General features: G+C 43.0%; 1 protein-coding gene across 4 annotated transcripts in view; it reads left to right on the forward strand.

Moving 5' to 3' along the window:
* Positions 1-24,477, forward strand: part of NPEPPS (aminopeptidase puromycin sensitive) — a 98,822-nt gene that overhangs the window by 15,150 nt on the left and 59,195 nt on the right. The window contains exon 1 of one of the 4 annotated variants that reach the window (XM_073005373.1): positions 10,417-10,435. The exons of the other annotated variants lie outside the window; for them this stretch is intronic. The gene's annotated coding sequence lies outside the window, so the exon portion shown is untranslated. Of the gene's footprint in view, positions 1-10,416; positions 10,436-24,477 lie in introns of those variants that run through there. 4 annotated transcript variants of the gene reach the window in all.

The raw sequence follows: 24,477 nt of genomic DNA on the forward strand, positions 1-24,477 counted from the left end.
AGGCTGAGGCAGAAGAATGGCGTAAACCCAGGAGGCGGAGCTTGCAGTGAGCTGAGATCCGGCCACTGCACTCCAGCCTGGGCGACAGAGCGAGACTCCGTCTCAAAAAAAAAAAAAAAAAGAAACATGGTATAGAATGTGGAACTCCGTTAGTGTCTATAAAATGCGAACTATTTTAGACCTTATAATTTTAGTATGAAAGCAGTCCATTTTGACTGGAAATCTTATTCCCATATAAGCTGCTTTTTAAATAGATACCAAGTTTGGCATAAACTCTTACAAGTACATCAGTATTGAAGCTGAATTGCTTTTTACTTTTTTTTTTTTTTTTTTTTTTTGAGACAGTCTTGCTCTGTCACCCAGGCTGGGGCGCAGTGGCATGATCTCAACTACCACAACCTCTGTCTCCTGGTCTCAAGCCATCATCCCACCTCACCTTCCCAAGCAGCTGATACTACAGGCGTGTACCACTGCGCCTGGCTAATATTCATATTTGTATTTTTTTGTAGATATGGGGTCTCACTATATTGCCCAGGCTGGTCTTGAACCCCTGGGCTCAAGGCATCTGACCTCTTTTTTTTTTTTTTTTTTTTTTTTTTTTTGAGGCGAAGTGTAGCTCTGTCGCCCAGGCTGGAGTGCAGTGGCCAGATCTCAGCTCACTGCAAGTTCCGCCTCCCGGGTTCATGCCATTCTCCGGCCTCAGCCTCCCAAGTAGCTGGGACTACAAGTGCCCGCCACCTCGCCCGGCTAGTTTTTTGTATTTTTTAGTAGAGACGGGGTTTCACCGTGTTAACCAGGATGGTCTCGATCTCTTGACCTCGTGATCCGCCCGTCTCGGCCTCCCAAAGTGCTGGGATTACAGGCTTGAGCCACCGCGCCCGGCCAGCATCTGACCTCTTCAGCCTCCCAGGTTGCTGGGATTACAGGCAAGAGCCACCACACCTGGTCGCCTTTTTAGTTTTGATTTCAACTAGACATTCCTTGTCAAAATGGTTTATTGGTTACTCTGAGACTTCTTTGATATAAAATAATTTACAAATTTGATCTTTTAACTTACATTTTATATTTTGATTTTCTCTACATTATACTGAAAAGAAGTTTCATTTTAAGGCCTCATAACATTTATGATTTTTTTCTTAAACTGTTTTGTCTACAGAAAGTCAAAGTAGTAGCAGTTGAACATACTATTCCCAAGAAGTACTTAAGTTCAATTCATTGTAAATTAGATCAAACTGCTGGGAAAACATTCTTCAAATGGACTTGAGTGCATGCCAGCTTTTAAAAAATTGTCTGGTAAATGAAAGAGCGATGATTTAATTTCTTTAACTGTGGAGAAAAATAGAAGTACTCTAGCCAGGTATATCAAATCAACAAGGCTTTCTTTGTTGCAGGTAGAGAATGTTTAAATTTGATGTATGGTTTTAAAGTGGTATGTAGATCAGTAGATCTAATAATATAAATGTGCACCTTCCAGCTGGCATGGTTTCAGCTCAAGTTTGTTTTTTATCTTCCTGTACTAAAAATGTCGATAGAATTCAGGTGACTGAAAAGTTTTGTTTTTTTTTTTTTTTTTTGAGATGGAGTCTTGCTCTGTCACCCAACAGTCTTGGCTTGCTGCAACTTTCGCCTCCTGAGTTTGAGCAATTCTCCTGCCTCATCCTTCTGATTAGCTGGGATTACAGGCATGTGCCACCACGCCCGGCTAATTTTTGTATTTTTAGTAGAGATGGAGTTTCACCATGTTGGTCAGGCTGGTCTTGAGCTCCTGGCCTTGTGATCCACCTGCCTCAGCCTCCCAAAGTGTTGGGATTACAGGTGTGAGCCTCTGTGCCCGACCTGACTGAAAAGTTTTGAATATGCATAACTGAATGGTGCTAAGCTCATAATGATTTGTATATCACGGAAGCCCAGTTAGTGTTCTTACTAAGAGAGTCAAGAGAGTGATGAAAACTTAATGGAAAAGAAGATTTGGAGAGAGATTCTGATAAAACATTAAATTATTTTGGATACATAATATGTATTCAATGCAGGGGCAGTGGCTCACACCTGTAATCCCAGCACTTTGGGAGGCTGTGGCAGGTGGATCATGAGGTCAGGAGTTCAAGACCAGCCTGGCCAAGATGGTGAAACTCCATCTCTGCTAAAAATATAAAAATTAGCTGGGTGTGGCGGCGGGTGCCTGTAATCCCAGCTACTCAGGTATCGGGTGAAACCCCACCCCCGATATTTAACGTGGGTTCTTTTCTCTTTCCCTAAGTGTCTTGGCTGGGTTGAAAAATAAAGGGAAAGAGCACAAGAGAGAGAAATTTAAAGCTGGATGTCTGGGGGAGACATCACATGTCGGCAGGTTCCGTGATGCTCCCCGAGCTGTAAAACCAGCAAGTTTTAAACACACACGGTCTACAAACAATTTGTACAGTTAACGCAATCATTACAGGGTCCTGAAGTGACATATATCCTCCTCAGTTTACAAAGAAGATGATGGGATTAATAGATTAAAGACAGGCGGCCGGGCTCGGTGGCTCAAGCCTGTAATCCCAGCACTTTGGGAGGCCGAGACGGGCGGATCACGAGGTCAGGAGATCGAGACCATCCTGGCGAACACGGTGAAACCCCGCCTCTACTAAAAATACAAAAAACTAGCCGGGCGAGGTGGCGGGCGCCTGTAGTCCCAGCTACTCCGGAGGCTGAGGCAGGAGAATGGCGTAAACCCGGGAGGCGGAGCTTGTAGTGAGCTGAGATCCGGCCACTGCACTCCAGCCTGGGCGACAGAGCCAGACTCCGTCTCAAAAAAAAAAAAAAAAGACAGGCATAGGAAATCACAAGGGTATTGATTGGGAAAGTTATAAGTGTCCATGAAATCTTCACAATTTATGTTCCGAGATTGCAGTAAAGACAGGCATAAGAAATTATAAAAGTATTAATTTTGGGGAACTAATAAATGCCCATGAAATCTTCACAATTTATGTTTTTCTGCCACGGCTTCAACTGGTCCCTCTGTTCGGGGTCCCTGACTTCCCGCAACACTCGGGACGCTGAGGCAGAGAATTGCTTGAACAGGGAGATGGAGGTTGCAGTGAGCTGGGATCGCGCCACTGCACTCCAGCCTGGGCGACAGAGAGAGACTCTGTCTCAAAAAAAAATATTTTCCTTCAGAACTAGCTAAGGTACATTTCTCAACACTTTTTTTTTTTTTTTGAGACAGAGTCTCACTCTGTCGCCTAGGCGGGAGTGCAGTGGCCGGATCTCAGCTCACTGCAAGCTCCGCCTCCCTGGTTTACGCCATTCTCCTGCCTCAGCCTCCCGAGTAGCCGGGACTACAGGCGCCCGCCACCTCGCCTGGCTAGTTTTTTTGTACTTTTTAGTAGAGACAGGGTTTCACCGTGTTCGCCAGGATGGTCTCGATCTCCTGACCTCGTGATCCGCCCATCTCGGCCTCCCAAAGTGCTGGGATTACAGGCTTGAGCCACCGCGCCCGGCTTCTCAACACTTTTCTACCACAGCAGCAGGAAAAACCTGGAATCATGTGTAAGCCCATGTAATTTTACAGTTTAAGAGAATGGGAAGTTGTATGAGTTGTTAAAGTTTGAATTGGGGGCGGCCGGGTGCGGTGGCTTACGCCTGTAATCCCAGCACTTTGGGAGGCCGAGGTGGGCGGATCACGAGGTCAGGAGATCCAGACCATCCTGGCTAACACAGTGAAACCCTGTCTCTACTAAAAATACAAAAAAATTAGTCAGGCGTAGTGGTGGGCCCCTGTAGTACCAGCTACTCGGGAGGCTGGGGCAGGAGAATGGCGTGAACCCAGGAGGCAGAGCTTGCAGTGAGCCGAGATTGTGCCACTGCACTCCACCCTGGGCGGCACAGCAAGACTCCGTCTCAAAAAAAAAAAAAAAAAAAAAAAAAATTAGCTGGGCGTGGTGGCGGGCGCCTGTAATTCCAGCTACTTGGGAGCCTGAAGGCAGGAGAATCCCCTGACCCCGGGAGGCGGAAGTTGCAGTGAGCCGAGATTGTGCCACTGCACTCCAGCCTGGGTGACAGAGCAAGACTCTCAAAAACAAAAAAAAAGTTTGGATCGGGAACAGGGATAGATTTGGCTTTCCACATATATATATATATATATACACACACACACATATATACACACACACACATATATACACACACATATATATACACACACATATATATACACACACATACACACACACACAGAGCTTACTTTTGCCTTTGGACATGGTAGCATTTCATTATTTTTACCTTATGTGAGATTATAACATGTTTCTTCAGAAACTGGGAGTTACGAATTTGTTAGTTCTTTCCAGGATTGTATGCTGGTGATGGGAATAAATGAGTCAATAGGAAAAGTCATTTTTAAACCCAGCTAATCTCATCTAGTGCCTGTTGATACTTATGATTGCCTTCTGCAAGAGTGATTTAGGTATATGCAGCCACTAAATCTTGGCACTTTAAAAGTAAAATCAGAAAATTACTTTTAAGGCATGAAATTGTTGCTTCTTCGTGTAAGTTTTTATTTGAAGAAAAAGGCCATTTTTTTGTGATATGTGCAGTCATCCTGAAAGACCTATGGGCATATGTCTCTGTTTTGTTTTTTTTTATTTGAGACAGAGTCTTGCTGTATTGCCCAGGCTAGACTACAGTGGCACAATTTCGGCTCACTGCAACCTCCGCCTCCCGGGTTCAAGCGATTCTCCTGCCTCTGGAGTAGCTGGGATTACAGGCACGCACCACCATGCTGGGCTAATTTTTGTATTTTTAGTAGAGACAGGGTTTCACCATGTTAGGCTAGTCTCAAACTCCTGACCTCAGGTGATCCACCTGCCTTGGCCTTCCAAAGTGCTAAGATTACAGACGTGAGCCACCACTCCTGGCTGACTGAATTTTAAATTAGGTTTCCACTTTCATGGTTAGTCTTTGACTTACTAAAAGGATATTTTGCATCTTCAGCTTGAGTTCTCTTTTGTGCTATCTTTTTAGATTTTTATACTCTTTAAAGTTTCTAAACTTGATTTAATATATGGTATTATAAGTCTACAAATTAGAACTCCTAATTAACATTTTGTGACCATCTAGTCACTGAATAATCTTGGGACTTATTCTAGAACTAGTAGAACTTTCTTTTCTGTTTTTTTGTAAAGAATTTGTTTTAAAATAATCCTTAATAGGCCTTTTGTTAACTCTGTTTGGATATTAGTTGTGTACCCTTTTCGCTTTGCAAAAATAAAAGAGATCATTTCAAGTAGAGATTAAAGGTTTGTTTCTCATCCCTTTCTTTAGATATAGTAACAGTTATACCAGATGTAAGCAAATTTGCTAGCAGTTTAGATTTCTGGAATTGTGCCAACTACACATCAAGAGACTATTTAGCTATATTACAGAAGTCAGCATCAGTTTCTTGTATAAGACAAGACCGGTTTTTACAGACTTTTCTATTTCTCAGTGGAACTTTACTCTGAATATACACTCTTCCATTTAAATACTGGTTCCCAAACCTACATTATATGGTGGCTGCTTAATACACATTTAACATTTTGGTTAATTTAAATCTTGTTGATGTGTATGCATGAATAATTGGGCTAGAAGCAGATACCTTTGATTATTGTGAAACTTCAAGTAAATACTGTGTGAAAAGGACCCCTTCTATCTCACAAATTCTGGCCCCTCAGCTCACTGTCTGAACAGTGATTCTCTTGCATATAGTAAATTCCCTTGGCTTATGTATAATAGTAAATGAAATTTAGTATTTATTTGAACTTTTTACCCCTGTAAATATCAAGGTTCTTTTTGCTTAAGTAGTAATTTGTGTCATTCAAGGAGTTTTCATTAAATATTATTATCATTATTTTTTTTATTTTTTATTTTTTTGAGACGGAGTCTCGCTCTGTCGCCCAGGCTGGAGTGCAGTGGCACAATCTCAGCTCACTGCAAGCTCCACCTCCCGGGTTACGCCATTCTCCTGCCTCAGCCTCCCGAGTAGCTGGAACTACAGGCGCCGCCACCCCGCCCGGCTAGTTTTTTGTATTTTTTTAGTAGAGACGGGGTTTCACCGGGTTAGCCAGGATGGTCTCGATCTCTTGACCTCGTGATCCGCCCGTCTCGGCCTCCCAAAGTGCTGGGATTACAGGCGTGAGCCACCGCACCCGGCCTATTATCATTATTATTTGAGACAGAGTCTCACTCATCGCCCAGGCTGGAGTGCAGTGGTGCGATCTCGGCTCACTGCAGCCTCTGTCTCCTGGGTTGAAGTGATTCTCGTGCCTCAGCCTCCCAAGTAGCTGGGATTACAGATGTGTGCCACCAAACCTGTCTAATTTTAGTATTTTTAGTAGAGATGGGGTTTCCCCATTTTGGCCAGGCTGGTCTCAAACTCTAGACCTCAGGTGATCTGCCCACTTTGGCCTCCCAAAGTGCTGGTATTACAGACGTGAGCCACTACACCAGACCTTAAATACTCCTGTTTAAGTGATAGTTTAATGTGTGAACGCAAGTCTGAAATAGGTTTCTTTGCTTGCCAGAAGCTATAACTAATTGCCAAGACAATAGTGACAAACAGAAGGCATATTTTTCAAAGAGGAATAGTTTATATAGTGTTAACATTAAGACAGAAATCTTAAGTTTCTAATTTCTGATCTTGTTTGTTGGAATTTCTTTCTTTTCTTTTCTTTTTTTGAGACGGGCCTTTCTCTGTCATCCAGACTAAAATGCAGTGGCGCAATCATGGCTTACTGCAGCCTCCTGGGCTCAAGTTACTCTCCCACCACAGCCTCCTGAAGAGCTGGGATGGCACGCATGTGCCACCACACCTGGCTAATTTTTTAATTTTTGTGGGGATGGTTTTTCACAATGTTCCCCAGGCTGGTCTCAAACTCCAAGACTCAAGCAGTCCTCCTACCTCAGCTTCCCGAAGTGCTGGGATTACAGAAGTGAGCCACTGTACCTGGCCCTTGTTTGGATTTCTACACTTATCTGTGAAATGTATTCTGTTTTCTATGCAGGATGGATCCATTCTCAAATAAACAACGCTTAAGTATCATTAGTTCAAACTGGAGTCAAATAAAGAAATATCAGCGTTAGAAGGAGCAAATGATAGTTAGCCAGCCCCTTTATTCCTTTTTAGTGCAAATCAGAGATAAAGAACATGAAGTTTACAGTGTATTTGCATTCTTTCCCTTTTACATTTGTTGGTTTTGAATAATATTCAGGGGCTGTCTGATAAAGAACCTGTGTAGGTTTCCATATGGCTATATACAAAGTATATGAGTGTAGAATAGTTTTAAATTTTGTCTTGGTTATATTTGGTAAGTTTTAAAACATTATTTAAATAGCCTTAAGGTGATATGGATTGCTTTAGTGACTGCTGTTTTAGGAATTTAGTTGGCTTATTACTGATTATAGAGGGAATGTTTTATGTTACTGATTATAGAGGGAACCAGTTCAGGTTAGGTGCCTAACCAAGTGAAACTTTTTTCATAATATAAGGTTTAATAGTGATAATTATAAAAATAATGATGGGTTCAGTGTTCACTCTATACCAGGCACTAAGTGCATTACATGTTCATATAGAGAACAATCCTAGGCACAGAGAGGTTATCTAATTTACTTTGGGTAATAAAGCTGATAAATGTTAGAGCCAGGATTCAAACCCAGGCGGTTTGGATCTAGGGTCCATGTACTTGCCACTGTATTGCCTGTCATTAATGTAACCATACCATATTGCATTTATTTGTTTGTGTCATGTCTGTACTACTATTCTTGTTTTTTTTTTGAGATGGAGTCTCGCTTTGTCGCCCAGGCTCGAGTGCAGTGGCACGATCTTGGCTCACTGCAAGCTCCGCCTCCCAGGTTCACGCCATTCTCCTGCCTCAGCCTCCTGAGTAGCTGGGACTACAGGCGCCCAGCACCAAGCCCGGCTAATTTTTTGTATTTTTAGTAGAGACGGGGTTTCACTGTGTTAGCCAGGATAGTCTCGATCTCCTGATCTCGTGATCCGCCCACCTCGGCCTCCCAAAGTGCTGGGATTACAGGCGTGAGCCACTGTGCCCAGCCATGTACTGCTTTTCAATGGAATCTTAAGATCCTTGAGGGGTCAGGCATGGTAGCTCATGGCTGTAATCCCATCACTTTGGGAGGCTGAGGCAGGCGACTCACCTGAGGTCAGGAGTTCGAGACCAGCCTGGCCAACGTGGTGAAACCCCATCTCTACTAAAAAAAAAAGTACAAAAATTAGCCAGGCATGGTGATAGGCTCCTGTAATCCCAGCTACTCGGGAGGCTGAGGCAGGAGAATCATTTGAACCCGGGAGGCGGAGGTTGCAGTGAGCCAAGATCGCGCCATTGCACTCCAGCCTGGGGGACAAGAGCGAGACTTTGTCTCAAAAAAAAAAAAAGATCCTTGAGGACCAGTAATCGTGATTCATTCTTTTTTCATTTGTAGTTTTCCCTGGTATCTGACATATAGTAGGGATTTAATAAATATACATTGAATGAAATGAAGAAAATTTAGATAAATGGAGTAAGTCTGTCATACAGTAGTTCCTCCTTATCTATGGTGGTTGTATTCTAAGACCCCCAATGGTATGCCTGAAACCACAGATAGTACCAAAACTTACATACACTATGTTTTTCCTTATACATATGTACTGTGATAAAGTTTAATTTTTACATTAGAAATAGTAAGAAATTAACTTTAATAAAAAATAGAACCATTATAACAATATACTGTAATAAAAGTTACGTGAATATTATGTGTGTGTGTGTCTCTCTCTCTCTCTTTTTTTTTTTTTGAGACGTTGCTCTGTTGCCCAGGCTGGAGTGCAATGGTGTGATCTCAGCTGACTGCAACCTCTGCCTCCGGGGTTCAAGCAGTTCTCCTGCCTCAGCCTCCTGAGTAGCTGGGATTACAGGCACGCGTCACCATGCCTGGCTAATATTTTTGTATTTTTAGTAGAGATGGGGTTTCACCATATTGGCCAGGTAACTCTTGACCTCAGGTAATCACTATGTTGGCCAGGCAACTCTTGACCTCAGGTAATCTGCCCACCTCGGCCTCCCAATTAGAATATCTTTTTTTTTTTTTTTTTTTTTTTTTTTTGGAGATGGAGTCTTGCTCTGTCACCCAGGCTAGAGTGCAGTAGTGTGATCTCAGCTCACTGCAACCTCTGCCTCCCGGGTTCAAGTGATTCTCCTGTCTCAGCCTCCTGAGTAGCTGGGACTACAGTTGCATGCCACCACACCCGGCTAATTTTTTGTGTTTTTAGTAGAGACGGAGTTTTACCGTGTTAGCCAGGATGGTCTCCGTCTTCTGACCTCGTGATCCGCCTGTCTTGGCCTCCCAAAGTGCTGGGATTACAGGTGTGAGCCACTGCGCCCAGTCACAGTATCTTTTTTTTTTTTTTTTTTGAAGTGGAGTTTCACTCTTGTTGCCCAGGCTGGAGTGCGGTGGTCTGATCTCAGCTCACTGCAACCTCTGCCTTCCGGGTTCAAGCAATTCTCCTGCCTCAGCCTCCTGAGTAGCTGGGATTACAGGCATGCGCCACCACACCTGGCTAATTTTGTATATTTAGTAGAGACAGGGTTATTCCATGTTGGTCAGGCTGGTCGCAGACTCCTGACCTCAGGTGATCCTCCCTGCTCGGCCTCCTAAAGTGTTGGGATTACAGGCGTGAGCCACTGTGCCTAGCCAATATCTTCTTTTTAAAAAAATTTATTTCATTTATTTATTTTTAGAGGCAGAGTCTTGCTCTGTTTTCCAGGTTGGAGTGCAGTGGTGCCATCATATCTCACTGCAGCCTCATACTGCTGGGCTCAAGTGATCCTCCTGCTTCAGTCTCCCAGTTAGCTAGGACTATAGGTATGCACCAACACACCAAGCTAATTTTAAAAAATTTTTTGTGAGTCAGGTCTGGCTTTGTTGCTGAAGTTGGTCTTGAACTCCTGGCTTCAAGCGATCCTCCTACCTCAGCCTCCCAAAGTGCTAGGATTACAGGCATGAGCCACTGTGCCCAGCCTCTCTTATAGTATCTTATTGTACTGTACTCACGCTTCTTCTTTGACATTTCCAAACTGCGAGCATCACTACTCTTGTGCTTTGAGGCCATTATTAAGTACAATAAAGGTTACTTGAACACAAGCCTTGTGATACATTGACAGTGAATCTGATAACTGAGATGGCTACGAGGTGACTAATGGACTGGTAGCATATACAGCATGGATAGGTCGGAGAAAGCGATGATTCATGTTCTGGGCAGGATGGAATGGGAGGGCACAAGATTTCATCACACTGCTCAGAACAGTACAGTTTAAAACTTATGAATTGTTTGTTTCTGGAATTTTCCATTTAATATTTTCAGACTGTGGTTGACTCTAGGTATTGAAACTATGGCAAGTGAAACTGTGGATAAGGGGGGACTTGTCAGGTATGCATTTCTTCATGTGCTCTATTCTGTTAACTTTATGGGTAACAAAATTATTTTGTATTTGGGATTATTTTGTTACCAGCTTTAACTTGTATTTTAACTCCCTTTGAGGAATACCATCATGTTATTTACTAATTGTAAAGATTCTTTACAGTGTTTTAAATATTTGGAAAATGGAAAGCATAAAAAACTGCTGTAAATTATGTAGTTTTTGCATTAAATGGAGAGGAAACATTGAATCATATTAATAACATTGTAGTGTATGCTGTTCTTTTTTTTTTTTTTTTTTTTTGAGATGGGGTTTCGCTCTTATTGCCCAGGCTGGAGTGCAGTGGCATGATTTCAGCTCACCATAACCTCACCATGAACCTCAACCCGGGTTCAAGCGATTCTCCTGCCTCCTGAGTAGCTGGGATTACAGGCATGCGCCACCATGCCCGGCTAATTTTGTATTTTTAGTAGAGATGGGGTTTCTCCATGTTGGTCAGGCTGGTCTTGAACCCCCGACCACAGGTGATCCTCCCGCCCTCAGCCTCCCGCAGTGCTGGGATTACAGGCGCAAGCCACCACGCCCAGCCACATATGCTGTTCTTAAGTGCGAAGCTGTAAGAGTTAATTGTTCTCCAAATCAATGCTTCCTTTTTTTTTCAAGGCATTAGTAGAAACTGATGTTTTCCTGGTACTTAAGGAAGAGGAGGCTCACAACTGGAGGGTATCAGAGATCTCTCATTGTTCTAGGCTCTACCAGGCTGATCCAAGGGCCGAGGGAATTATCTTGATAAACCTATAATCCATGTTTGGATCTGCCACAGTTAGGGAAGCTCTGCTATAGAGTTTCAAGTTAATAGAATTAGAAGGGAAGTTAGGTAGTATAGTCAGTGCTCATTTTATTTATTTGTGCCTTCTGTTTTCCTTTTTTTTTTGAGGTGGGGTCTCGTGCTGACGTGATCTTGGCTCACTGCAACCTCTGCCTTCCGGGTTCAAGCAATTATCCTGCCTCTGCCTCCCAAGTAGCTGGGACTACAGATGCGGGCCACCACGCCTGGCTAATTTTTGTGTTTTTAGTAGAGATGGGGTTTCCCCATGTTGGCCAGGCTGGTCTTGAACTCCTGACCTTGTGATCCACCTGCTATGGCCTCCCAAAGTGCTGGGATTACAGGCCTGAGCCACCACACCCGGCCTGTTTTACTTTTTTCTTGATCCCCAGATCTTTTTCAGTTTTCTTGCTTTTTTTTTTTTTTTTCCAAAGAACTAACCATCGATTTCTAGACCTCAGTTGACTATTATTTCTTTATTAACTTCTACTTCCTTTGGGTTTACTTTGCAAGGGTTTTTTTTTTTTTTTTTTTTTTTTTTTGAGATGGAGTCTTGCTCTGTTGCCCAGGCTGGAGTGCAGTGGCATGGTCTTAGCTCACTGCAATCCCTGCCTCCTGGTTTCAAGCGATTCTTATGCCTCAGCCTCCTGAGTAGCTAGGATTACAGGCATGTGCCACCACACCCAGCTCATTTTTGTGTTTTTAGTAGAGGCGGGGTTTTACCACGTTGGTCAGGCTGGTCTCAAACTCCTGACCTCAAGTGATCCATTCACCTTGGCTTCCCAAAGTGCTGGGATTACAGGTGTGAGCCACTGCCAGCGTGCCCGGTCTACTTTGCAGATTTTAAAAATCTTCTTTAGGCTGGTCCCAGTGCAGTGGTGTTTATAATTTATCAATCATAGCCAGTTACAGATTTATTTATTCCTTCTCCACTCCCACTGCTTCACTTGACTACCGTTACAAAAAAACAAAAAACAAACAGAAGTCTTGAGGTGGATGTTTGGCTTGTTACTTTTCAGTCCTTCTTTCTGTATATTCATTTAAATTATAAATTTTCATCCTAAAAATATACTACTTTTAGCTGCAGCCCACACTTTTTTTAGTTTGTTTGTTTTGGGGGAAATTCTCCAGGCAGTAGTTATGGCTGTTGTTGCTTACTGCTGCTTCTTTCCTCTTTTTGATAGCTTTGTGAGAGTACTTGTAATGTTGACACACTGTAAAGGGTACATCTTAAAATATGTAATTTGGTAAGTTTTGTCATAAATGTAACCAGGATAATGAACATATTCATCACCCCAGAACATTTCCTCATGCCCCTTTATAATCCTTTTCTCCCCTTTGATTCCATGTTTTTTTTTTTTTTTTTTGTTGGATAGAGTCTCACTCTGACACCCAGGCTGGGGTGCAGTGGCTCTATCTCAACCCACTGCTACCTCTTCCTCCTGGGTTCAAGCAATTCTCATGCCTCAGCCTCTTGAGTAACTGGGAATTCAGGTGTACGCCACTATACTTGGCTAATTTTTGTGGGTTTTTATTTGTATTAATTAGTTAATTTTTATTTATTTATTTATTTATTTTTTTAGAGATAGAGTCTCGCTCTGCTGCCCAGGCTGGGGTGCAGTGGTGTGATCTCGGCTCACTGCAACCTCTGCCTCCCAGGTTCAAACGGTTCTCCTGCCTCAGCCTCCCAAATAGCTAGGATTACAGCCTTGTGCCACCATTTCTGGCTAATTTTTTGTATTTTTAGTAGAGATGGGGTTTCACCATGTTGGCTAGGCTGGTCTTGAGCTCCTGACCTCAAGTGATCCACCTGCTTCAGCCTCCAAAGTGCTGGGATTACAGGTGTGAGCCACCACACCCAGCCCACCCCCCACTTTTTTTTTTTTTGAAACAGAGTCTCGCTCTGTCACCCATGCTGGAGTGTGGTGGCTAGATCTCGGCTCGCTGCAATCTCTGCCTCCCAGGTTCAAGTGATTCTCCTGTTTCAGTCTCCCAAGTAGCTGGAATTACATGTATTCACCACCACACCTGGCTAATTTTTGTGTTTTTGTAGAGACAGGGTTTCACCATGTGGGCCAGGCTGTTCTTGAATTCCTATCCTTAGGTGATCTGTTTGCTTTGGCCTCCCAGAGTGCTGGGATTATAGGCGTGAGCCACTGCACGTGGCGATTTCCATGTTTTTTAACAGGTAGTGTTTTTGTTGTTGTTTGTTTCTTTTGAGACAGGGTCTCACTCTGTTGCTCAGGCTGGAGTGCAGTGGTACAATCACAGCTCACTGCAGCTCTGACCTCCTGGGTGCAAGTGATCCTCCAACCCCAGCCTTCTGAGTACCTGGGACTACAGATGTGTGCCACCATGCCTGGCTAATTTAAAAAAAATTTTGTAGAGACAGGGTCTTACTATGTTGCCTTGGCTGGTCTTGATCTCCAAGGCTCAAACAGTCCTCCAGCCTGAGTCTCCCAAAGTACTGGGATTACAGGTGTGAGACACCGTGTCCAACTGTAATTATTATTACTATTATCATCATTATTTTTTTGAGACAGAGTCTCGCTCTGTCACCCATGCTGGAGTGCAGTGGCATGATCTTGTCTCACTGCAGCCTCCACCTCCCAGTTCAAGTGATTCTCCTGCCTCAGCCTTCTGAGTAGCTGGGATTACAGGTGTGCGCCACCATGCCAGGCTAATTTTTGTATTTTTAGTAGAGATGGGGTTTCACCATATTGGTCAGGCTGGTCTGGAATTCCTGACCTTGTGATCTGCCTGCCTTGGCCTCCCAAAGTATAACAGGCGTGAGCCAACGTGCCCTGCCATAATTGTATCTTTTTTACATGCTTTTTTAAATTTATGTTTGGCTTTCTAACAGTATCCTGCATCTTTTTTTCCTCCTCTGTGTTTTTAATCTTTTTTGCCACCGTGTGTTTTATTTTGGATCTTCATTCTGATTTATCTTTCAACTCATGAATTCTTTCTTTAACTGTATCTAATGTGCTTTTAAGATTGTCTGTGAGGGAGAGGACTGTGTCAAGTCATCTCTGTTCTTTAGGATGGGGTTTGTTAAAATTGTCGAGAATGTGGCCTACTTTAAGAGATACCAAGTGAAATTTAGAAGATGATGAGAGGATAAAACTGATAGCTATGCTTGGAAATGCTTGGTGATACAGGATAAAAATAAATACAACACACCCAACTACAGGATGATAGTTTGCGTAACAAACAGAAACCATTTGTCAAGTTGCTTACACCCATATAGAAGAGGATATGATAATCTGCACAGTGAATGCACACAAACTGCCAAAATATGGTATGAAGGTTGACCTGACAAATTATGCTGCAGTATGTTGAACCAGCCTATGCTGGCCGGCAGGCTTCTCAGTAGGATTGGCATGGAAAGGAGGAAAGAAGTTAAAACAAAGAGGTGGAACAGTCCCAAAATGTCCCTTCCCCAGAAGAAAGATTGGGTAGCTCAAAAGAAGGCAAACTTCCTCGAGCTTAGAAGAGGCTGCTGAGAGCTAAATCAAACAATTGTATGTGAGGATTTTTCAGATAAAGGCAATGAACTTATTGACTAAGCAGCTGGAAAAAAAAAGGATTGTCTATGAGGGTATATTTTCTTTTTCCTTTTTCTTTCTTTCTTTTTTTTTTTTTTTTTTGAGACGGAGCCTTGCTCTATCACCCAGGCTGGAGTGCAGTGGCGCAGTCTCAACTCACTGCAACCTCTGCCTCCTGGGTTCAAGCGATTCTCTTCCCTCAGCCTCCTGAGTAGCTGGGACTACAGGCATGTGCCACCACGCCCGGCTAAATTTTTGTATTTTTAGTAGAGATGGAGTTTCACCATGTTGGCCAGGATGGTCTTGATCTCTTGACCTTGTGATCCTCCTGCCTCGGCCTCCCAAAGTGCTGGGATTACAGGCGTGAGCCACCGCTCCCGGCTTCTTTTTTTTGTTAAGATAGGGTCTTGCGGCCGTGTGTGGTGGCTCACGCTGTGAGGTGGCTTACACCTCACAGTGCCCACCCAGCCACAAAGCCTCCAGTGTTGATGGGCCCTGGATTCTCATTTTTGTCCCTGGGCCTACAGCCTCACTTCCAAATCTGCTATATCTCTGCTAGATCAGCAAATGACCCCAGAGCAAAAACGGCCTAGAATGCAAAGCTTCCTCTTTATGGAATTTCATCCTCCTCTTCATCTTGATCACCTTATCTTGTTCTATAATTCTTTGAAGAGGTTTTCCCTTCCTTCCAGCTTTTTTAGTTTTGTGGGTGTCAAGTAGAAGAGAGAGAATTAGTTTGAGTTATATACTCCTCCATTACCTGAAATGAAGTCCTTTAAAAAAAAAAAAAAAAAAAAAAGATCAACTGAGACCTAGACAAATTAAGTAACAGTGTAAGACCACATAATCAATGGAAATCCTGGTCCAGAATCCTGAGTGATTTTAACGAAATAGTTCACAGTCATTTATTAAGAGCAGGGGCACCCTAGAAGGAATTTTTTGGTTCTATTGAACCAGATTTATATTTGGCACATACTCATTCTTTTTAGACTTTTTAGATAGCCTAATAAGATAGGGCCATCACTATGTTATATAAATATGAAATCTATTTGAAAATACGAGACTGTCAGTATAGGTACTGCTTGAACTGTAACTATGCATATATCTGATTGGCTTTTTATGCCCTAGGGTGAGAAGGAGGTCACCTTGAAACTTTACAGTAAAGTAAGTTCTTGGTTCCATTTTTAACTTGAATCCCCCTTGGATATCCTCCAGAATGGTGTGTTTTCTTTCCCATTGCAACATTATTTTCAGCGTTGTGGAGAAACAAAGTATGTTCCAAGTAGCAGGTGGTCACTGTAGGCCTTCTTTGAACTGTGAACCTTATTTTTGTGCACCATGAACTGCTTTCTAAAACCACATAAACAATATGATAGGAAAGTTGCCATCTGAATAAAAAAACAAAACCTCACAATGTGTTTGATCTAGTACTGAGCTACACTGGTATATGTGGGCTATATAGCGTTTTGTGATTTAGGTTACTTGTTGTTTAAGTATAGCAGTGGCTTGGAGGAAAACACATTCTGAGTTTCAAATAGATAATTTGTAAAGGAAAATTTGAAGTACGGTTGACTTGGCACTTCTGATACTGGAATTTTAGAAGATTTTATTTCTGTATCTCAATGTAATGCCAAGACAGAATCCACTAGATGCTTGTATAGATGGTGTAAGCAATAAATATTTCAGCTATTTTTAAAAATTTCAATCTTTTTTTTTTTTTTTTTTGAGACGGAGTCTTGCTCTGTCGCCCGGGCTGGAGTGCAGTGGCCGGATCTCAGCTCACTGCAAGCTCCGCCTCCCGGGTTTACGCCATTCTCCTGCCTCAGCCTCCCGAGTAGCGGGGACTACAGGCGCCCGCCACCTCGCCCGGCTAGTTTTTTGTGTTTTTAGTAGAGACGGGGTTTCACTGTGTTAGCCAGGATGGTCTCGATCTCCTGACCTCGTGATCCGCCCGTCTCGGCCAATTTCAATCTTTTTTAATGTGGCCTCTTGAGAATACCATCTTGTACTTCTCATTTTCCCTATACCTCCTTCTATGTGATTAAGTTTTATCATGTATAGACATAAAGGGGGCCTGGCACAGTGGCTCATGCCTGCAATCTCAGCATTTTGGGAGGCTGAGGCACGAGGATTGCTTGAACCCAGGAGTTCAAGTCCAGCCTAGGCAATGCAGTGAGACCCCGTCTCAAAAAAAAAAAGGGGGCTGGGCGTGGTGGCTTAAGCCTGTAATCCCAGCACTTTGGGAGGCCGAGACCGGCGGATCACGAGGTCAGGAGATCGAGACCATCCTGGCTAACACGGTGAAACCCCGTCTCTACTAAAAATACAAAACACTAGCCGGGCGAGGTGGTGGGCACCTGTAGTCCCAGCTACTGGGGAGGCTGAGGCAGGAGAATGGCGTAAACCCGGGAGGCGGAGCTTGCAGTGAGCTGAGATCCGGCCATTGCACTCCAGCCTGGGCGACAGAGCGAGAGACTCCGTCTCGGAAAAAAAAAAAAAAAATGGTTGGGGGTAGTTATGATATTATGATATATATGTTGGTTTTTGTCCAGTTTCTGTCATAGAACACCCATAGTCCCTGTTATTTCCTACGTAACTAAAACAATAAACATATTTTGCTGAAATATTTGGCCTTTTATTCTTGGTTTTTGAAGTGGCTTCGGAACAACTTCAGAACAATAAAAGTGAAAGACGGTCTTTTGTAATAATGTTGAGGCACTTTAGACCTCAGAAGCAGGCTTCAGAAAGCAATCTCTCTCTGACCTTTTCTTGCCTGCCTTTTGCCTGCTCCTTTTTCTCCCCAAGCAGGCCATATAAACTAAAAATATACTCTAATCATCCCCCAACATTCTGTCTTGGAGCTGACCACAAAGAAATGATCTGACCTACCTTGTCTGATTGGAGGTCATAAGACCCCCATTTCAGAAGGGGTCCTGTCCCATACTTGGGAGGAAAGAATGTTGCACAGAGAGGCCAAGAAGAATCTGAACAGAGAGGCCTTGCTGGGTTTCCCCACTCAGTCTGTTAGCATTAGATCCTACTTTTGTCCAATCATATTTCTACATGGTTATCCGTGCTTCGGTCATGACTGTCCAGTGAAGTCCTGGACAGGGTACAGAGAGCTTCCGGATAGCTGAACATGCGAAGGGGCCTAGAGAGTGGTGCACCCAGAGAGGGTATGAGGTCTCTGCACCCCTTCCCACATGCCTTATTCTGTGCACCTCTTCATCTGCATTCTTTGTACTATTCTTTATGATAAACCAGTACATGTGTTTTCCTGAGTTCTGGGCACTGCTTTAGCAAATTAATCAAACCTAAGAAGGGGATCATGGGAATACTGACTTGAAGCTGGTTCGTGAGAAGTTCTGGATGAGGCCTGGCCTTACAACTAGTGTCTGAAAGTCTTGTGGGACTGAGCCCTCTCTCAGCCTGTGGGATCTAATGCTATTTCCAGGTAGATAGCATTAACATTGAATTGGATTAGAAGGTGCTCAGCTGGTGGTATCTGCTGCAGAACTGATTGCTTGCTTGTTGGTGGGGAGAAATCCCCACACATTTGGTCACAGAAGTCTACTGTGTTGATGATTGTGGTGTAAGAGCAGAGGAAAAGCAATTTGATTTTTCTCCACAAGATTCAACTAATGATTTACCTTTCATTGTAAGGTTATCATGCTCAAGTATTAATGTAGGAAGGCTTTTTTGATGCAGAGTGTATGTGTGTGTATATATATGTATGTGTTTCTAGAGGGCTAACCTTAAAAAGTGAAATGTAATAAGGAAGAAGAAATGGTGTTTTAAACTTAAACCCTTTTCATCTGCTAAATCGTCCTAGTGAAATACCAACTTTAGTTAATTGTAAAAAAAAATTAGTTAATTGTAAAAAAAATCTTTTCATTATATTTAAAAAACCATTTGTATTTCCTTTTTCTGTAATTTATTCATATTTGTCCATTTTTAATTGAAGTGTTATTCTTGTTATTGATTTTTTAAAACGATGTCTTTATATGTGAGTGAAATTAACCTTCCATCATGAGTTGGAGCATTTTTTTCCCCAGTATTTAATTCTTCTTTTGATTTTGCTTATGGTCATTTTATAATGCCATGTTTTTTTTGTTTGTTTGTTTGTTTTTTGAGACGGAGTCCCGCTCTGTCGCCCAGGCTGGAGTGCAGTGGCGCGATCTCGGCTCACTGCAAGCTCTGACTCCCGAGTTCACGCCATTCTCCTGCCTCAGGCTCCCGAGCAGCTGGGACTACAGGCACGTGCCACCACACCTAGCTAATTTTTTGTATTTTCAGTAGACACGGGGTTTCACCATGTTGGCCAGGATGGTCTCGATTTCTTGACCTTGTGATCCACCCGCCTCGCCCTCCCAAAGTGCTGGGATTACAGGCGTGAGCCACTGCGCCCGGCCCTGAAAAGTGTTTCTTAACAATAACCAGAAACTGTGCTGTGTGTGTTACATAATTTTTTTTTTCTTTGAGATGGAGTCTCACTCTGTTGCCCAGACTGAGTGCAGTGGTGCGATCTCAGCTCACTGCAGCGTCTACCTCCCAGGTTCAAGCGATTCTCCTGCCTCAGCCAACCAAGCAGTTGGGATCAGGTGCACACCACTGTGCCCTGCTAATTTTCTTATGTTTAGTTTTACCATGTTAGCCAGACTGGACTCAAACTCCTGACCTCAAGTGATCCTCCCACCTCAGTCTCCCAAAGTGCTGGGATTACAGGTGTGAGCCACCGTGCCTGGCCCCCAATCTTTAATTAAGAAGCAGGTGCCAGGCACAATGGTATACTCCTATAATCTCAGCTACTCAGGAGACTGAGGTAGGAGGATTGCCAGTGCTTGAGCCCAGGAGTTTGAGACCAGCCTGCACAACATAGTGAGACCTTTCTCTCAATTTTAAAAAGAAAGAATTAGGTAATGATATGATTTTAATTTTATAGGTGTGGAAACAGAGGCTTAGTGAATTGAATAATCATGTATACCTTATAAGATTCCGTCATATTACATTTTAAAAAGTTTTTGATCAAGTTTAAGTTGTACTGATACACTATATAAAGTGGCTATTTACAATGCTTAATTTACATATGTATACATTTCCAAATATGAATATATTGCAAACTATATTAGTTATTAGTGAATATTCATTTATCATCAGTATTATGTATTACTATAATATATATACTAATTGCATATTAGTATTAATGTAAACATTAATTTAGAAATACTTTTTTCTCCAGTGAAACCTCCTCAGACTTCTCATATGCATCTTCAATATTTATGGGTTTCTACTCTTTGACAATCTAACAGTTCCAGAGCAATTATTATCTTCTAAGGTGTTTGAGAGAGATCCTTATTTGAATCCATATATTATGTTGTGACTGGAAATTTTATCCCTTGCCATGTCTCTATTCACATAACATTAGTAAATGTGATTTTTCATTAATATATTTCGTATGAGTAACATTAATGATCTCCATGACATAATTACTTAGTCTGTTGCTTTTGAATGATTCATTCATTCTACAGCTATTTACAGAACACACACTATGTGCCAGAAACCGCTAGCATTGGAAGTAGAGCTGTGAACAAAACCAAGCATCAACATTTCTGATATTTAAGAAGATAGGCAACAAGCAAATATGCGATATAAAGTAGTGATAAGTGCTGTAAAATCACAAGAGGGTATAGAGTGAGGATTGTTCTTCAAGTTGATAAAACAGATCTTTTTTTTTTTTTTTTGGAGACGGAGTCTCACTCTGTCACCCGGGCTGGAGTGCAGTGGCCGGATCTCAGCTCACTGCAAGCTCCGCCTCCTGCGTTTTCGCCATTCTCCTGCCTCAGCCTTCCGAGTAGCTGGGACTACAGGCGCCCGCCACCTCGCCCGGCTAGTTTTTTTGTATTTTTTTTTTTAGTAGAGACTGGGTTTCACTGTGTTAGCCAGGATGGTCTCGATCTCCTGACCTCGTGATCCGCCCATCTCGGCCTCCCAAAGTGCTGGGATTACAGGCTTGAGCCACTGCGCCTGGCCTAAAACAGATCTTTAAATAAGTGATTTGAGGCCGGGTGCAGTGGCTCACGCCTGTAATCCCAGCACATTGGGAGGCCGAGGCAGGCAGATTATGAAGTCAAGAGACCAAGACCGTCCTGGCCAACGTGCTGACACCCTGTCTCTACTAAAAATACAAAAATTAGCCAGGCGTGGTGGTGTGCGCCTGTAGTCCCAGGTACTTGGGAGACTGAGGCAGAAGCGCTTGAACCTGGGAGGTGGAGGTTGCAGTGAGCCGACATCATGCCAGCCTGGGCGACGTAGCGAGACTCCGTCTCAAAAAAAAAAAGTGATTTGAGGCTTTGTGTGGTGGTTCATGCCTGTAATCCCTGCACTTTGGGAGGCTGAGGCAGGAGGATCGCTTGAGCTCGGGAGTTTGAGGCCAGCCTGGGCAACATGGTGAAACCCCATGTCTATAAAAAAATTAGTCGGGTGTGGTGGTGGGAGCCTGTAGTCCCAGCTATTTGGGAGACTGGGTTGATAGGAACACTTGAACCTGAGAGGTCAAAGTTGCAGTGAGCTGAGATGGTACCACTGTACTCCAGGTTGGGCAACAGAGTGAGACCCTGTCTCCAAAAAAAAAAAAAAAGAGTGATTTCAGCAGAGGCCTGAATGACATAAAGTGTTTAGATATCTGGAGAAAGACTTTGCAAGCAGTTTCAGAAACCCTGGGGTTGGAAAATGCTTGCGGTCTTTGAATCGTAAAAGAGGCACCAGCAGCATGACTTCTAGTTATTGTGCTACACCCTGCACATTTTTTTTTTTTTCTCTTTTGAGACAGGGTCTCACTCTGTCACCTAGATGGGAGTGCAGTGGCATGCTCAGGGCTCACTCTAGCTTCAAACTCGTAGGCTTCAGCAATGCTCTTGTCTCTGCCTTTGGAGTAGCTGCAATCATAGGTTTGTGCCACTATGTCTGACTAATTTTTTTTTATTTTTCCTGTGTTGCCCTGGCTGGTTTTGAACTCCTAGGCTCAAGCGATCCTCCTGCCTTGGCCTCCCAAAGTGCTGGGATTTCAGGCAAGAGCCACCATGCCTGGCCCTGGGCAACATTTTTATTGTCAGTCATTTATTTTTTATTTTTTATTTTTTTATTTTTTTTTGAGACGGAGTCTCGCTCTGTCGCCTGGGCTGGAGTGCAGTGGCCGGATCTCAGCTCACTGCAAGCTCCGCCTCCTGGGTTTACGCCATTCTCCCGCCTCAGCCTCCCGAGTAGCTGGGATTACAGGCGCCTGTCACCTCGCCCAGCTAGTTTTTTTGTATTTTTTAGTAGAGACGGGGTTTCATCGTGTTAGCCAGGATGGCCTCGATCTTCTGACCTTGTGATCCGCCCGTCTCGGCCTCCCAAAGTGCTGGGATTACAGGCTTGAGCCACCGCGCCCGGCCTTGTCAGTCATTTAATAGTGGATGTGTAGTGATATGTCGTTGTGATTTTAATTTGCCTTTCCTTAATGACTAATGATGTTGAACACTTTTTTTATGTGCTTTTTTTTTTTTTGGCCATTTATATATTTTCGCTTGTGAAGTGTAAGTCTTGCCATTTTTAAATTGGGTGGTTTACCTTTTTATTCAATAGCTGTAGGTATTTTTCTTTCTTTCTTTCTTTTTTTTTTTTTTTGATGCGGAGTCTCACTCTGTCTCCCGGGCTGGAGTGCAATGGCGCAGTCTCGGCTCACTGCAACCTCCGCCTCCCAGGTTCAAGCGATTCTCCTGCCTCAGCCTCCCGAGTAGCTAATAGGCATGCACCACCACGCATGCATGGTCCACCCACCTTGGCCTCCCAAAGTGCTGGGATTACAGGCGTGAGCCACCGCACCCAGCCCAGAAAGGAACATTCTTAAGCATTGAAGTGATTCTTGTCAAATTTGATTTCTATTCAAATTTAGGAGCTGGACCAGGCACTGTGGCTCACCCCTGTAATTCCAGCACTTTGGGAGGCTGAGGTGGGTAGATTGCTTGAGTCCAGGAGTTTGAGACCAGGCTGGGCCACATGGTGAAACCCTGTGTCTACTAAAAACACAAAAAATTAGATGGGCCTAGTGGCACCCCACGCCTGTAGTCCCAGCTACCCTGGAGGCTGAGGTGGTAGAATCTCCCGAACCTGATGGGAAAGGCTGCAGTGAGTTGAGATAGCGCCACTGTACTCCAGCCTGGGCAACCAAAGTGAGATCCTGTCTCAAAAAAACAAAACAAAACCAAACAAATTTAGGAGCTAGCTTATGACTGTAGGAATAATTTTGGCAATAGAAGTAAGGAAACTGAGTTGTAGTCTAGCTAGTTAACATTTGACAAACCATTAACTTTATACGTCTCATTTTCTTCACTATAAAATGAGGAAGATTTGATTCGAGGATTTATTAAAGGCCTTTTAAAATCTGAAATTATAGTTTCTTAATTGGTTTTGTAGAGATTTTGGCTTTATAAAAATGTGTGAACCATAGTGACAATAGAAACATTTGAAATGCTATGTTTGGGTGATTCATAAAAGAAAGGAAGAATTATGGGCGTCTTGCCTGTAATACGTTACGTAATCTGAATCATTGTTACCCATATCATCCTGTGACTGATAAGGTACTCATGCCCACCTCCCCTCCCTTGTCTTTCTGTAATACTTTCCCTTCTCCCCGCCTCAATAATAGCTTTATCGATGTATAATTCACATACCATACATGTAATCTATTAATATTTAAAGCATACAATTCAGTAGTTTTTAGTCTATTTACAGAGTTATACAGCCGTCATCAGAATCAATTTTAGAACACTTTTTTACTCTACAGAAAGAAAGTACCCTCCCTGTTTCCCCTCTATCACCTAGCCCTAGGCAACCATGAATCTACCAGCCTCCATAGATTGCCCTGTTATGGACAAATATGTGGCTGGTTTCTTAGTATAATGTTTTCAAGGTTATTCACGTTGTAGCATGTGTCAGCTATTTCATTTCTTTTTATTGTCAAATAACATTCAGTTGTATGGATATACCACATTTTATCTATTCCATCAGTTGATGGACATTTGAGTTGTTTTAATTGTGGGGCTATTATAAATAATGCTACTGTGAACATTTGTATACAAACATTATGTGGACATGTGTTTTCATTTCTCTTGGATATATACTTAGGAATGGGATTTCTGTATCACATGATACCTCTATATTTAACCTTTTGAGGAATTGCCAAACTGTTTTCCAAAAGTGGCTGCACCATTTTACATTCCCACTAGCAATATATGCTCCAGCTTTTCTACATCATCCCTTATACTTTTTTTTTTTTCTTTTTTTGAGACAGAGTCTTGTTCTGTCAGCCAGGCTGGAGTGCAGCGGCACAATCTTGGCTCACTGCAACCTCTGCCTCCTGGGTTCAAGTGATTCTAAATTATCATGCCTTAGCCTCCCACATAGCTAGGACTACAGGCGTTTGCCACCATACCTGGCTAAGTTTTGTATTTTTAGTAAAAATGGGGTTTTGCCATGTTGGCCAGGCTGTTCTCGAACTCCTGACCTCAGGTGATCCACACTCCTTGGCTTCCCAAAATGCTGGGATTATAGGTGTGAGCCATCGTTTCTGGCCTGATTGGCCAGCTTTTCATTTGGAATGGGGATAGGACATAGTTGGAAGTTGGTCTCTTTGGTTATT

This window comes from Chlorocebus sabaeus, chromosome 16 (genome assembly GCF_047675955.1).
Source record: "Chlorocebus sabaeus isolate Y175 chromosome 16, mChlSab1.0.hap1, whole genome shotgun sequence".
NCBI classification, from domain to species: domain Eukaryota; kingdom Metazoa; phylum Chordata; class Mammalia; order Primates; family Cercopithecidae; genus Chlorocebus; species Chlorocebus sabaeus.